The sequence below is a fragment of the Adiantum capillus-veneris genome, chromosome 28, assembly GCF_014529385.1.
Source record: "Adiantum capillus-veneris isolate H3 chromosome 28, ASM1452938v2, whole genome shotgun sequence".
Lineage (NCBI taxonomy): Eukaryota > Viridiplantae > Streptophyta > Polypodiopsida > Polypodiales > Pteridaceae > Adiantum > Adiantum capillus-veneris.
In genome coordinates, this window is record NC_140958.1 from 50,554,345 (window position 1) to 50,564,786 (window position 10,442).

Genomic DNA, 10,442 nt, shown 5'->3' on the forward strand with positions numbered 1-10,442 from the left:
GGTATTAAGACATTTTCCATTAATTTCTCGCATTCAACACATGTTTAAAAGCAGGTCTATCGTGGAGATTCTTGTGTGGCACGCAAACCATTGCTCAAATGACGTAATGATGCATGTCCCTGCTGATTCACCTGCATGGAGGCACATCAAAACTCAATGGCCAGATTTTGGGTTGGAGCCTCAACACTTGAGGCTTGAGTTAGCAAGTGATGGTGTCAACCCCTTCGTCACTAAGTCTACTTCATGGAGCACTTGGCTTGTGGTGATTGTCAACTATAGTATTCCACCATGGGAGACAACCAAGAAGGGCAATATACTTCTTTCCTTGCTTGTGCCAAGGAAGTACAAAGTGTCATATATTGACATTTACCTTGAGCCCCTCATCGAGGAGTTGGAGGAGTTATGGAGAGGCATTCCTGTTGTTGATGTCTCACTTGCACACGCGGGGAGAGAGGCTCAAGTGAGGGGAATCCTTATGTGGACTATGCACGACTATTCTGGGCTTGGAGAGATTCTCGTAACCCCCTGTCCTCTATCTCTCTTTCCCTCATTCCCTCTCTCCCTTTAGCTCACTTTAGTTCACTCATCTCTCTAACCATATGATATGTATGCAGGGTTCTCCACATCGGGGCACAATGCATGTCCTTAATTGCAGGCCATCGTTGGTAACGGAGAGAACAGATTCCTTGCGCAAGGTAATCTATCCAAACAACCATCATTTCTTAACCCAAGGGCATAACAAGCACAAGGCTCTAACAAATGGGAAATCTCCTCTAAAGCTCACGATGGCAGATTGGGCAACCATTTGGGAGGAACACCACGACAACAATCCTGCTCCAAGTCCTCCACCAAAAGGTATGTCAAGGTATTCCATAGTTTCAAGGCTTCCATATTGGAAGGACTTAAAAGTACAACACCTCTTGGATCCCATGCACATATTCAAGAATGTAGCCCAAACACTATGGGACCACATTATTAGCAAAAAGAACTCTTTGGGTGCAAGGGAGGATTTGAGGCTTTTAAAATGCCTCCCCGCCTCTACCACTCCACCGCGTGCCCCAAATGGAAAGATTGTGCTTCCTAAAGCACCATGGATGCTAGCAAAATAAGAATTAGACAAGGTGAAGGGTATCATCGCCTCTATTTGCACACCAATAGGATACATGAGATCGCTAAAGGGAGCTTTCACAAAAGCAAAGAAGGGTGGAAGCGTTCAATTGTGTGGGTTGAAGTCCCACAATTGGCACAAGATGCTTCAGGTAATCTTCATACTCCCTATTCTATGTATAGTTTGTGTGTATGACTATCACTCACTTTCCATTTCCCTGATTTACATTGTAGTTCGTTTAGCCGATGAGTATGTGTATATGTCGGGACAAGAAAGTAAGGGACACTATTTTCAAATTAGGAGAGCTAGTAAGGTACACCACAAGACTCCACTCAACTACACCTTTTTTATGTACACAATAATTTCAACTAGCACTTAGTGTATCCTTGTGTGTTTTCTTGCAGATTTGTGAGCTCCAAGGAAATCGAAATAGATGCTATCCCTACTGCTCAAACACTTGCAACAGAAATTGTGTGTGCCATTGAAGATGCATTTCCTCGACTAGTCCTTCTTAGTCAAATTCACCTCTTGGTTCATGTGGTGGAGGAGATAGCTATATGTGGAGTAGTGCATGCACGATGGGTGTTCTTCTTAGAGAGGCTTTTTAAGATTCTCAAAGATTTTGTGCGGCTACGGTCTCAACTAGAGGCATGTATGGCCGAAGGGTGGATTTCTCAAGAGACATTTGTTTACATATCAGTGTATTTGGCAAAAGTTGATCCTTAAATGCCTCACATGTGGTCAAACAAGGAAGACGAAAGGATGACTTCACACTCGACAAGTGGAAAGGGGAAACTACTTAACATGTATATGAATTTATCTCGAGTGGTCGATAACTTTTGCATTCTCAATGCAAAGATTATGACCAAGTGGATGGACTTGTGGATAGTGGCAAAGGCCAGGCGTTTGCAAGAGAGGGAAGCATGGAAACAAGCACATGGAGGAAGGAGGGAACCCCCAGTGCCTAGACACCTTGCATGTTTCCCAGATCTCATTAGTGCAGAGTGGATTCATGAGAGAATGACCGAAGCAAAAGCACACGGAGAAGACATCACCAACAAAGAATGGGAGTATGCACGAGGCTGTGTACCAAAGGTAGAGTACTCATATACCTAAACCATATTGTCTCGCTATTTCTTGAAATTATCTTTAATATGTATTTGATAAATTAATATATTTTTCTATTTTGTAGTGCCTTTTCTTTAACTCTATGTGGTCAAAGGGTCGTCACTTTCATACGCGCCACATTGACAAGCGTAGAATCACCATGGATTGTGCCATCATGGGAAAATTTTCCATCATGGGCAAATTTGACACAGATGGTGATGAACCCAGGTACTGCGGAACTATTGAAAGGATACTAAAGGTTATTTTTAGAACCTTTCATAGATTCATCTTCGAGTGCAAGTGGTTTGCAAATGTGTCTGACGACATGAGACTGGTCTCTAAATGGTGGACTCTAGTGTGCATCACACAGGGAGGTATGACAATTTAGTTTTACTGTGCAATTGTGAGAAGGTGAGTGAAATGTACCTTTTTTATTCTTACTTACTCGTAGCGTTAGTTATACCAATGTTACTCACTTTGAGCTTCTATTTTATAGGTCATCTATATCCCAGCAATCCACCAACCAAAACTTTGATTCGTAATTCCTGTAACACCTCGGGGGAGAACCATTTTTTCCACTAATGAAGTGGAGACTATCTTCGACCCTCTTCCACCTTTGACTTTGGATGAGGTGGAAACAGAGGAGAGGGAGGTCGATGAATCAAGTCTGTTGGTAGCAAGTCTTAGCGAGGATGATTTTCAAGATGAGGAAGATGATGAGACGAACTCCAAGATGATGAATCTGGCAATGCATCCACAAACGACAATTCCATTTCTCTCTTTATTGATTTAGGAGCCATGGGCTTAGAATTTGATGATGCTTCATGTAGAGATCTTTTGGAAGATGATTCATAAACATTTTGCAGTTATGCAGTTTTTTGGTCGTGTAATCCATTCACCTCTCTCTCCCTCCTCTTCCTCTCTTTAGATTTGAGAATATGCTCATTTATGTTAATTAATTGACAATGATTATTTTAGTTGTAACCATGTGTAATCTTATATCCCCCGCATCCTTCTCCCCTCTCTCTCTCTCTCTCTCTCTCTCTCTCTCTCTCTCTCTCTCTCTCTCTCTCTCTCTCTCTCTCTCTCTTCTTTTTTATATCTGAAAATTATATACAGTATTCTTTAATTTTTATTGAGAGGTGGCAAACACCAAAATTTGAATGGTGGGGAGGAGCGGGGGGTTTAAGCTAGAATTTGAAAGTTTGGGGCTAAATTTGGGCAGCGGATATAACGACGGTAATGAGCACGGTAAAAACAGCGGTAATAGCAGCGGATAAAGTCATGGTAATACTTTAAACACAAAAAAACCCCGCCCTCCTCTCTCTTGTTTCTCTCATTGAACTTACACCTTCTCTCTAAAAAACGCGGTGAAACAGCGTGGTAAACACTTGAAGATTTTCATAGTGTTCCGTTTCTTATAATTTTTTGGAGAGACCACAGTGCGAGCTCTCCACCATACTTGTGTATGGTACCTCTATATGACGTGCACTGTATACTTTGCACTTCCAATCTTTGACATTTCATTGCAACACGATTTGTTTAATTACTCACATTGCTTTTTTGTAGCTAAACTCAAAGTTAACAAGACTAGGAAAGAAAAGCTTAGCCGGATCGATCACACCGAAGCTTATGATGGATCCTCAAGTAATTAATGCAGTTGCTTCAATGCTTGCACTTTTTGCATAGAGTGTGAGGGGATTAGTGGTAGACAGCTCAATGTCGAGGGAAACGCATTGGGGAATATTGCCACTAGTGCAAGTCATGGTCTGATGAGCGATTGGCTTTAGTCACTCCTCGTCTAGATTTGTTGATAGCCTATCTAAAAATTTGATGAGAAAAACATCTCTCATGACCAATTCAATGCAGAATATGGTGTCTATGGAAGAAAGTTGGTCAATGTCTAGCTCCAAGGAGATGCATCACTAGCATTGCAACGGAAGTCAATCATGCAGGTGCCTATGTGGCTGCCGACCAAGATCAAAAGAATATTCAAAGATCAAAAGCGTGAGCTAATTCTTTTTTCCACACAAAGAAATTTGATGCTGGAGAAGCCAAAGAACACTGACTGTGGAGTAATGGCGTTTCTGGAGATAAGTATACCAATATGTCAACACCTATTAGCCTCCAATGCTGCTGGCCATTCAACAACTGGGTGGGATAGAAAAAAATTTACAGACAATATGGCCAATATTGCGGCATGTAAAGAGCTTCTCTTGCTAGCCCGCATGCATGCGGCAGCCAATGCAAGTGCAATATAGATTAGCAACAACAGTATACTGTAGTGTTGCTCTTCAGCAGCTGCATATGAAGCAAGTAATGCTGATGGTGTGGATTTGAACGCACAACAATTATTTCTTCGGAGCTCCCTTCTTGCCAATAACCACGATTTGGTGACGGATCCTATGAGCAAAGATCCATGTACACAGCAGTTATTGGATCAAGTTCCAATGGCTGCAGATGGCAGACATCAGTTTGGTATTGTATCCAATAGAAACCCTCATTTTCCCTTGGAGGAAAGCTACTCCAAGGCAGGCAATCAAAATATATTCATATCTTTTCAAAGGTCTTTTGTGCAGCAGGCGATCGAGGTAGAAACTCCATATAGTAGCTATAGTATGCTGAACAAGCCAAGTCGTCAACAACAACTTAACATTCCATAGCAGTAGGAAGCATGATACATAACGTGTGCTAGTCAACAAGGAGGCAAGAAGACATAATTGTTTATCAAAGCAACTTACAACACACACACACACACACACACACACACAGAGAGAGAGAAGGTAATACTGATCAGAGGACATGGAACATGAAGTTACATCTTCATGTTTTGTGTATGGCAGGGAGGACATATATTCACAAAACTGCACATTCTAATTGTAGGAGCGCGATTCCAGCTCAGCAACACTACAAGGTCTGTAATCTGTATCCAATATCCGATGTGCATGTGTTTGGTTGGTGCAACACATATACGCTACAGAGCAGGGCATGGCTTCCGTTTCTTATAGTTTTTTGGAGAGACCACAATGCGAGCTCTCTACCATACTTGTGTATGGTACCTCTATATGACGTGAGTTGTATACTTTGCACTTTCAATCTTTGACATGTCATTGCAACACGATTTATTCAACTATTCATATTACTTTTTGCAACTAAACTCAAATATCTGCATGTAGATTTGGGAGGAACACCACAACAACAATCCGGCTCCGAGTCCTCCACCAAAAGGTATGTCAAGGTATTCCATATTTTCAAGGCTTCCATATTGGAAGGACTTAAAAATACAACACCTCTTGGATCCCATGCACATATTCAATAATGTAGCCCAAACACTATGGGACCACATTATTAGCAAGAAGAACTCTTTGGGTGCAAGGGAGGATTTGAGGCATTTAAAATGCCTCCCCGCCTCTACCACTCCACCGCGTGCCCCAAATGGAAAGATTGTGCTTCCTAAAGCACCATGGATGCTAGCAAAATAAGAATTAGACAAGGTGAAGGGTATCATCGCCTCTATTTGCACACCAACAGGATACATGAGATCGCTAAAGGGAGCTTTCACAAAAGCAAAGAAGGGTGGAAGCGTTCAATTGTATGGGTTGAAGTCCCACAAATGGCACAAGATGCTTCAGCTAATCTTCATACTCCCTATTCTATCTATAGTTTGTGTGTATGACTATCACTCACTTTCCATTTCCCTGATTTACATTGTAGTTCGTTTAGCCGATGAGTATGTGTATATGTCGGGACAAGAAAGTAAGGGACACTATTTTCAAATTAGGAGAGCTAGTAAGGTACACCACAAGACTCCACTCAACTACACCTTTTTTATGTACACAATAATTTCAACTAGCACTTAGTGTATCCTTGTGTGTTTTCTTGCAGATTTGTGAGCTCCAAGGAAATCGAAATAGATGCTATCCCTGCTGCTCAAACACTTGCAGCAGAAATTGTGTGTGCCATTGAAGATGCATTTCCTCGACCAGTCCTTCTTAGTCAAATTCACCTCTTGGTTCATGTGCTGGAGGAGATAGCTATATGTGGATTAGTACACGCACGATGGGTGTTCTTCTTAGAGAGGCTTTTTAAGATTCTCAAAGATTTTGTGCGGCTACGGTCTCAACTAGAGGCATGTATGGCCGAAGGGTGGATTTCTCAAGAGACATTTGTTTACATATCAGTGTATTTGGCACAAGTTGATCCTTAAATGCCTCACATGTGGTCAAACAAGGAAGATGAAAGGATGACTTCACACTCGACAAGTGGAAAGGGGAAACTACTTAACATGGATATGAATTTATCTCGAGTGGTCGATAACTTTTGCATTCTCAATGCAAAGATTATGACCAAGTGGATGGACTTGTGGATAGTGGCAAAGGCCAGGCGTTTGCAAGAGAGGGAAGCATGGAAACAATCACATGGAGGAAGGAGGGAACCCCCAGTGCCTAGACACCTTGCATGTTTCCCAGATCTCATTAGTGCAGAGTGGATTCATGAGAGAATGACCGAAGCAAAAGCACACGGAGAAGACATCACCAACAAAGAATGGGAGTATGCACGAGGCTGTGTACCAAAGGTAGAGTACTCATATACCTAAACCATATTGTCTCGCTATTTCTTGAAATTATCTTTAATATGTATTTGATAAATTAATATATTTTTCTATTTTGTAGTGCCTTTTCTTTAACTCTATGTGGTCAAAGGGTCGTCACTTTCATACGCGCCACATTGACAAGCGTAGAATCACCATGGATTGTGCCATCATGCGAAAATTTGCCATCATGGGCAAATTTGACACAGATGGTGATGAACCCAGGTACTGCGGAACTATTGAAAGGATACTAAAGGTTATTTTTAGAACCTTTCATAGATTCATCTTCGAGTGCAAATGGTTTGCAAATGTGTCTGACGACATGAGACTGGTCTCTAAATGGTGGACTCTAGTGTGCATCACACAGGGAGGTATGACAATTTAGTTTTACTGTGCAATTGTGAGAAGGTGAGTGAAATGTACCTTTTTTATTCTTACTTACTCGTAGCGTTAGTTATACCAATGTTACTCACTTTGAGCTTCTATTTTATAGGTCATCTATATCCCAGCAATCCACCAACCAAAACTTCGATTCGTAATTCCTGTAACACCTCGGGGGAGAACCATTTTTTCCACTAATGAAGTGGATACTATCTTCGACCCTCTTCCACCTTTGACTTTGGATGAGGTGGAAACAGAGGAGAGGGAGGTCGATGAATCAAGTCTGTCGGTAGCAAGTCTTAGCGAGGATGATTTTCATGATGATGAAGATGATGAGACGAACTCCAAGATGATGAATCTGGCAATGCATCCACAAACGACAATTCCATTTCTCTCTTTATTGATTTAGGAGCCATGGGCTTAGAATTGGATGATGCTTCATGTAGAGATCTTTTGGAAGATGATTCATAAACATTTTGCAGTTATGCAGTTTTTTGGTCGTGTAATCCATTCACCTCTCTCTCCCTCCTCTTCCTCTCTTTAGATTTGAGAATATGCTCATTTATGTTAATTAATTGACAATGATTATTTTAGTTGTAACCATGTGTAATCTTATATCCCCCGCATCCTTCTCCCCTCTCTCTCTCTCTCTCTCTCTCTCTCTCTCTCTCTCTCTCTCTCTCTCTCTCTCTCTTCTTTTTTATATCTGAAAATTATATACAGTATTCTTTTATTTTTATTGAGTGGTGGCAAACACCAAAATTTGAATGGTGGGGAGGAGCGGGGGGTTTAAGCTAGAATTTGAAAGTTTGGGGCTAAATTTGGGCAGCGGATATAACGACGGTAATGAGCGCGGTAATAACAGTGGTAATAGCAGCGGATAAAGTCATGGTAATACTTTAAACACAAAAAAACCCCGCCCTCCTCTCTCTTGTTTCTCTCATTGAATTTACACCTTCTCTCTAAAAAACGCGGTGAAACAGTGTGGTAAACACTTGTAGATTTTCATAGTGTTCCGTTTCTTATAATTTTTTGGAGAGACCACAGTGCGAGCTCTCCACCATACTTGTGTATGGTACCTCTATATGACGTGCACTGTATACTTTGCACTTCCAATCTTTGACATTTCATTGCAACACGATTTGTTTAATTACTCACATTGCTTTTTTGTAGCTAAACTCAAAGTTAACAAGACTAGGAAAGAAAAGCTTAGCAGGATCGATCACACCGAAGCTTATGATGGATCCTCAAGTAATTAATGCAGTTGCTTCAATGCTTGCACTTTTTGCATAGAGTGTGAGGGGATTAGTGGTAGACAGCTCAATGTCGAGGGAAACGCATTGGGGAATATTGCCACTAGTGCAAGTCATGGTCTGATGAGCGATTGGCTTCAGTCACACTCCTCGTCTAGATTTGTTGATAGCCTATCTAAAAATTTGATGAGAAAAACATCTCTCATGACCAATTCAATGCAGAATATGGTGTCTGTGGAAGAAAGTTGGTCAATGTCTAGCTCCAAGGAGATGCATCACTAGCATTGCAACGGAAGTCAATCATGCAGGTGCCTATGTGGCTGCCGACCAAGATCAAAAGAATATTCAAAGATCAAAAGCGTGAGCTAATTCTTTTTTCCACACAAAGAAATTTGATGCTGGAGAAGCCAAAGAACACTGACTGTGGAGTAATGGCGTTTCTGGAGATAAGTATACCAATATGTCAACACCTATTAGCCTCCAATGCTGCTGGCCATTCAACAACTGGGTGGGATAGAAAAAAATTTACAGACAATATGGCCAATATTGCGGCATGTAAAGAGCTTCTCTTGCTAGCCCGCATGCATGCGACAGCCAATGCAAGTGCAATATAGATTAGCAACAACAGTATACTGTAGTGTTGCTCTTCAGCAGCTGCATATGAAGCAAGTAATGCTGATGGTGTGGATTTGAACGCACAACAATTATTTCTTCGGAGCTCCCTTCTTGCCAATAACCACGATTTGGTGACGGATCCTATGAGCAAAGATCCATGTACACAGCAGTTATTGGATCAAGTTCCAATGGCTGCAGATGGCAGACATCAGTTTGGTATTGTATCCAATAGAAACCCTCATTTTCCCTTGGAGGAAAGCTACTCCAAGGAAGGCAATCAAAATATATTCATATCTTTTCAAAGGTCTTTTGTGCAGCAAGCGATCGAGGTAGAAAATCCATATAATAACTATAGTATGCTGAACAAGCCAAGTGCAATTATCGTCAACAACAACTTAACATTCCATAGCAGTAGGAATCATGATACATAACGTGTGCTAGTCAACAAGGAGGCAAGAAGACATAATTGTTTATCAAAGCAACTTACAACACACACACACACACACACACACACAGAAAGAGAGAGAGAGAGAGAGAGAGAGAGAGAGAGAGAGAGAGAGAAGGTAATACTGATCAGAGGACATGGAACATAAAGTTACATCTTCATGTTTTGTGTATGGCAGGGAGGACATATATTCACAATCCTGCACATTCTAATTGCAGGAGCGCGATTCCAGCTCAGCAACACTACAAGGTCTGTAATCTGTATCCAATATCCGATGTGCATGTGTTTGGTTGGTGCAACACATATACGCTACAGAGCAGGGCATGGCTTCCGTTTCTTATAGTTTTTTGGAGAGACCACAATGCGAGCTCTCTACCATACTTGTGTATGGTACCTCTATATGACGTGCATTGTATACTTTGCACTTCCAATCTTTGACATGTCATTGCAACACGATTTATTCAACTATTCATATTACTTTTTGCAGCTAAACTCAAATATCGGCATGTAGATTGGACAATCAAAAAGCAGCAGTACAACATTGGAGGTCAGTAAAGCACCTCATTTATTGTTGCAACTCGTTCATACTTTATCTGTTTGCTTGTTTTATAATTATCTGCATTACTTCCTTTACTTTGGTTTATTTGGATCTCGTTTTCATAGCTATACACTCGCTCGATGTTGATCAACATCAGCACATGTTAGTTATACATACAACTCTTTGCATACGGTTGCTAGCCAATGCATGTGAAGTATTACAATAGTGAATACACAAGTAGTGAATGCATGTGGTGTATCAAAGTAGTGAATTGACCTTGTGCATCCTTACTTTAGCTCTAAATAGTTGATATTATACTAGGTGTCTAAATTATTGATTCTATACTATACATGTCCTCGTTTCCCAGTACTAGGTGTCAGTATGAAGTTGTCCAGACCTACAAG

At 41.1% G+C, this 10,442-nt stretch overlaps 1 pseudogene; it reads left to right on the forward strand.

Annotated features, from left to right (window-relative positions):
- The first annotated feature begins 243 nt into the window (after positions 1 to 243).
- Positions 244 to 7,060, forward strand: LOC147420435 (uncharacterized; annotated as a pseudogene).
- The last annotated feature ends 3,382 nt before the right edge of the window (positions 7,061 to 10,442 follow it).